The sequence below is a fragment of the Oryctolagus cuniculus genome, unplaced genomic scaffold (assembly GCF_964237555.1).
Source record: "Oryctolagus cuniculus unplaced genomic scaffold, mOryCun1.1 SCAFFOLD_46, whole genome shotgun sequence".
Taxonomy (NCBI): Eukaryota; Metazoa; Chordata; class Mammalia; order Lagomorpha; family Leporidae; genus Oryctolagus; species Oryctolagus cuniculus.
In genome coordinates this window covers 423,705-429,974 of record NW_027208365.1, presented here as the reverse complement: position 1 = coordinate 429,974, position 6,270 = coordinate 423,705, and positions in this window count along the sequence as shown.

The following is a 6,270-nucleotide window of genomic DNA, read 5'->3' as shown; positions in this document are numbered from 1 at the left end:
TTCCCAAATGTTTTCAGGGTCTGAGTTGGCTTTGCCTTCTTCCTTCCCAAATTTTGTATTCTGATGCAATGCAAAGAAGAGTTTGTACAGAATAGCCATTATGAAAGAAAAAACACAACAAATAGGCGTTTGAAGCTTAGAAATCTACAGGTAACATGACCAAGGTGAGTTTTTGTGTTTATGAAAATCAAATGGAACACTTTGGCTGAGGTGACAGATATTAATTGCCTCCAAACTGAGTTTCACTGTGATTTTCAGGTTAATTCAGTCAGAATTCCACAGGCTGTCAGCTGGAGGGGTGGATGTATCTGGGAACAGCCGGTTTCCTAGCGACTAAATCAAGCCCTATATCATTATGGATTCTTGCATTTTTTTGGCTTTTTTCTCTTTTTTCTTATTTATCATGGTTTGTAATGAATTTTCTGATGTGAGCTTTGGTTTTGAGGCTGGCATATTGAGTTCAGGGCACAAGAGGAAGGTTGTTTTTCAATCAGGGCACAGCTGTTGGCTTGCTCCACTTCTGGCTTGCTGTCATTGTTTTGGGTGCCTCAGCTGATTTGTGGTTTCTTGTGTGGCAATTTCCTAAATGTTTTCGGGGTCTGAGTTGGTTTTGCCTTCTTCCTTCCCAATTTTTGTATTCTGATGCAATACAAGCAAGATTTTGGACAGAGTAGCCATTATGAAAGAAAAAAAAAAAAAACACAGCAAATTGACCTTTCAGGATTAGAAATCCATAGGCAACACAACCAAGGTGAGATTCTGTGTTTTGGAAAATGACATGGAACGCTTCTGCTGAGGGGACAGATTCTAATTCCCTCCAAATGGAGTGTGAGAGCGATTTTGAGGTGAATTCAATCAGAATTCCAAAGTCGGTCTGTGGAAAGGGGGGATGAATCTGGAAACAGCCAGTTTCTTTGTGTCTAAATCCTGCCAAATATCACAAAGGACTCTTGCATTTCTTTGGCTTTTTCACATTTCCCTTATTTATCATGGTTTGTAATGAATTTTCTGATGTGAGCTTTGGTTTTGAGGCTGGCATATTGAGTTCAGGGCACAAGAGGAAGGTTCTTTTTCAATCAGGGCACAGCTGTTGGCTTGCTCCACTTCTGGCTTGCTGTCATTGTTTTGGGTGCCTCAGCCGATTTGTGGTTTCTTGAGTGCCAATTTCCTAAATGTTTTCTGGGTCTGAGTCGGTTTTGCCTTCTTCCTTCCCAATTTTTGTATTCTGATGCAATACAAGCAAGATTTTGGACAGAGTAGCCATTATGAAAGAAAAAAAAAAAAGCGCATTGCCCTTTCAGGATTAGAAATCTACAGGCAACACGACCAAGATGAGTTTCTGTGTTTTGGAAAATGACATAGAACGCTTCTGCTGAGGGGACAGATTGTAATTCCCTCCAAATGGAGTGTGAGAGCGATTTTGAGGTGAATTCAATCAGAATTCCAAAGTCAGTCTGTGGAAGGGGGGGATGAATCTGGAAACAGCCAGTTTCCTTCTGTCTAAATCCAGCCAAATATCACAAAGGACTCTTGCATTTCTTTGGCTTTTTCAAATTTCCCTTATTTATCATGGTTTGTAATGAATTTTCTGATATGAGCTTTGGTTTTCAGACTGCAATATAGAGTTCAGGGCACCTGAGGAATGGTCTTTTTCAAACAGGGCACAGCTGTTGGTGTGCTCCAATTCTGGCTATTGTCTTTGTTTTGGGTGCCTCAGCTGAAATTTGGTTTCTTGAGTTTCACTGCGATTGTCAGGTTAATTCAGTCAGAATTCCACAGGCAGTCAGCTTTAGTGGTGGATGAATCTGGGAACAGCCGGTTTCCTTGCAACTAAATCAAACCCAATATCATTATGGATTCTTGCATTTTTTTGGCTTTTTTCTTATTTATCATGGTTTGTAATGAATTTTCTGATGTGAGCTTTGGTTTTGAGGCTGTCATATTGAGTTCAGGGCACAAGAGGAAGGTTCTTTTTCAATCAGGGCACAGCTGTTGGCTTGCTCCACTTCTGGCTTGCTGTCATTGTTTTGAGTGCCTCAGCCGATTTGTGGTTTCTAGTGTGGCAATTTCCCAAATGTTTTCAGGGTCTGAGTTGGCTTTGCCTTCTTCCTTCCCAAATTTTGTATTCTGATGCAATGCAAAGAAGAGTTTGTACAGAATAGCCATTATGAAAGAAAAAACACAACAAATAGGCGTTTGAAGCTTAGAAATCTACAGGTAACATGACCAAGGTGAGTTTTTGTGTTTATGAAAATAAAATGGAACACTTTGGCTGAGGTGACAGATATTAATTGCCTCCAAACTGAGTTTCACTGTGATTTTCAGGTTAATTCAGTCAGAATTCCACAGGCTGTCAGCTGGAGGGGTGGATGTATCTGGGAACAGCCGGTTTCCTAGCGACTAAATCAAGCCCTATATCATTATGGATTCTTGCATTTTTTTGGCTTTTTTCTCTTTTTTCTTATTTATCATGGTTTGTAATGAATTTTCTGATGCGAGCTTTGGTTTTGAGGCTGGCATATTGAGTTCAGGGCACAAGAGGAAGGTTCTTTTTCAATCAGGGCACAGCTGTTGGCTTGCTCCAATTCTGGCTTGCTGTCATTGTTTTGGGTGCCTCAGCCGATTTGTGGTTTCTTGAGCGGCAATTTCCTAAATGTTTTCTGGGTCTGAGTCGGTTTTGCCTTCTTATTCCCAAATTTTGTATTCTGATGCAATACAAGCAAGATTTTGGAGAGTAGCCATTATGAAAGAAAAAAAAAAAAAAGCGCATTGCCCTTTCAGGATTAGAAATCTACAGGCAACACGACCAAGATGAGTTTCTGTGTTTTGGAAAATGACATAGAACGCTTCTGCTGAGAGGACAGATTGTAATTCCCTCCAAATGGAGTGTGAGAGCGATTTTGAGGTGAATTCAATCAGAATTCCAAAGTCCGTCTGTGGAAGGGGGGGATGAATCTGGAAACAGCCAGTTTCTTTGTGTCTAAATCCAGCCAAATATCACAAAGGACTCTTGCATTTCTTTGGCTTTTTCACATTTCCCTTATTTATCATGGTTTGTAATGAATTTTCTGATGTGAGCTTTGGTTTTCAGACTGCAATATAGAGTTCAGGGCACCTGAGGAATGGTCTTTTTCAAACAGGGCACAGCTGTTGGTGTGCTCCAATTCTGGCTATTGTCTTTGTTTTGGGTGCCTCAGCTGAAATTTGGTTTCTTGAGTTTCACTGCGATTGTCAGGTTAATTCAGTCAGAATTCCACAGGCAGTCAGCTTTAGTGGTGGATGAATCTGGGAACAGCCGGTTTCCTTGCAACTAAATCAAACCCAATATCATTATGGATTCTTGCATTTTTTTGGCTTTTTTCTTATTTATCATGGTTTGTAATGAATTTTCTGATGTGAGCTTTGGTTTTGAGGCTGGCATATTGAGTTCAGGGCACAAGAGGAAGGTTCTTTTTCAATCAGGGCACAGCTGTTGGCTTGCTCCACTTCTGGCTTGCTGTCATTGTTTTGAGTGCCTCAGCCGATTTGTGGTTTCTTGTGTGGCAATTTCCCAAATGTTTTCAGGGTCTGAGTTGGCTTTGCCTTCTTCCTTCCCAAATTTTGTATTCTGATGCAATGCAAAGAAGAGTTTGTACAGAATAGCCATTATGAAAGAAAAAACACAACAAATAGGCGTTTGAAGATTAGAAATCTACAGGTAACATGACCAAGGTGAGTTTTTGTGTTTATGAAAATCAAATGGAACACTTTGGCTGAGGTGACAGATATTAATTGCCTCCAAACTGAGTTTCACTGTGATTTTCAGGTTAATTCAGTCAGAATTCCACAGGCTGTCAGCTGGAGGGGTGGATGTATCTGGGAATAGCCGGTTTCCTAGCGACTAAATCAAGCCCTATATCATTATGGATTCTTGCATTTTTTTGGCTTTTTTCTCTTTTTTCTTATTTATCATGGTTTGTAATGAATTTTCTGATGTGAGCTTTGGTTTTGAGGCTGGCATATTGAGTTCAGGGCACAAGAGGAAGGTTCTTTTTCAATCAGGGCACAGCTGTTGGCTTGCTCCACTTCTGGCTTGCTGTCATTGTTTTGGGTGCCTCAGCTGATTTGTGGTTTCTTGTGTGGCAATTTCCTAAATGTTTTCTGGGTCTGAGTTGGTTTTGCCTTCTTCCTTCCCAATTTTTGTATTCTGATGCAATACAAGCAAGATTTTGGACAGAGTAGCCATTATGAAAGAAAAAAAAAAAAAACACAGCAAATTGACCTTTCAGGATTAGAAATCCATAGGCAACACAACCAAGGTGAGATTCTGTGTTTTGGAAAATGACATGGAACGCTTCTGCTGAGGGGACAGATTCTAATGCCCTCCAAATGGAGTGTGAGAGCGATTTTGAGGTGAATTCAATCAGAATTCCAAAGTCGGTCTGTGGAAGGGGGGGATGAATCTGGAAACAGCCAGTTTCTTTGTGTCTAAATCCTGCCAAATATCACAAAGGACTCTTGCATTTCTTTGGCTTTTTCACATTTCCCTTATTTATCATGGTTTGTAATGAATTTTCTGATGTGAGCTTTGGTTTTGAGGCTGGCATATTGAGTTCAGGGCACAAGAGGAAGGTTCTTTTTCAATCAGGGCACAGCTGTTGGCTTGCTCCAATTCTGGCTTGCTGTCATTGTTTTGGGTGCCTCAGCCGATTTGTGGTTTCTTGAGTGCCAATTTCCTAAATGTTTTCTGGGTCTGAGTCGGTTTTGCCTTCTTATTCCCAAATTTTGTATTCTGATGCAATACAAGCAAGATTTTGGAGAGTAGCCATTATGAACGAAAAAAAAAAAAAAGCGCATTGCCCTTTCAGGATTAGAAATCTACAGGCAACACGACCAAGATGAGTTTCTGTGTTTTGGAAAATGACATAGAACGCTTCTGCTGAGGGGACAGATTGTAATTCCCTCCAAATGGAGTGTGAGAGCGATTTTGAGGTGAATTCAATCAGAATTCCAAAGTCAGTCTGTGGAAGGGGGGGATGAATCTGGAAACAGCCAGTTTCTTTGTGTCTAAATCCAGCCAAATATCACAAAGGACTCTTGCATTTCTTTGGCTTTTTCACATTTCCCTTATTTATCATGGTTTGTAATGAATTTTCTGATGTGAGCTTTGGTTTTCAGACTGCAATATAGAGTTCAGGGCACCTGAGGAATGGTCTTTTTCAAACAGGGCACAGCTGTTGGTGTGCTCCAATTCTGGCTATTGTCTTTGTTTTGGGTGCCTCAGCTGAAATTTGGTTTCTTGAGTTTCACTGCGATTGTCAGGTTAATTCAGTCAGAATTCCACAGGCAGTCAGCTTTAGTGGTGGATGAATCTGGGAACAGCCGGTTTCCTTGCAACTAAATCAAACCCAATATCATTATGGATTCTTGCATTTTTTTGGCTTTTTTCTTATTTATCATGGTTTGTAATGAATTTTCTGATGTGAGCTTTGGTTTTGAGGCTGGCATATTGAGTTCAGGGCACAAGAGGAAGGTTCTTTTTCAATCAGGGCACAGCTGTTGGCTTGCTCCACTTCTGGCTTGCTGTCATTGTTTTGAGTGCCTCAGCCAATTTGTGGTTTCTTGTGTGGCAATTTCCCAAATGTTTTCAGGGTCTGAGTTGGCTTTGCCTTCTTCCTTCCCAAATTTTGTATTCTGATGCAATGCAAAGAAGAGTTTGTACAGAATAGCCATTATGAAAGAAAAAACACAACAAATAGGCGTTTGAAGCTTAGAAATCTACAGGTAACATGACCAAGGTGAGTTTTTGTGTTTATGAAAATCAAATGGAACACTTTGGCTGAGGTGACAGATATTAATTGCCTCCAAACTGAGTTTCACTGTGATTTTCAGGTTAATTCAGTCAGAATTCCACAGGCTGTCAGCTGGAGGGGTGGATGTATCTGGGAACAGCCGGTTTCCTAGCGACTAAATCAAGCCCTATATCATTATGGATTCTTGCATTTTTTTGGCTTTTTTCTCTTTTTTCTTATTTATCATGGTTTGTAATGAATTTTCTGATGTGAGCTTTGGTTTTGAGGCTGGCATATTGAGTTCAGGGCACAAGAGGAAGGTTGTTTTTCAATCAGGGCACAGCTGTTGGCTTGCTCCACTTCTGGCTTGCTGTCATTGTTTTGGGTGCCTCAGCTGATTTGTGGTTTCTTGTGTGGCAATTTCCTAAATGTTTTCGGGGTCTGAGTTGGTTTTGCCTTCTTCCTTCCCAAATTTTGTATTCTGATGCAATACAAGCAA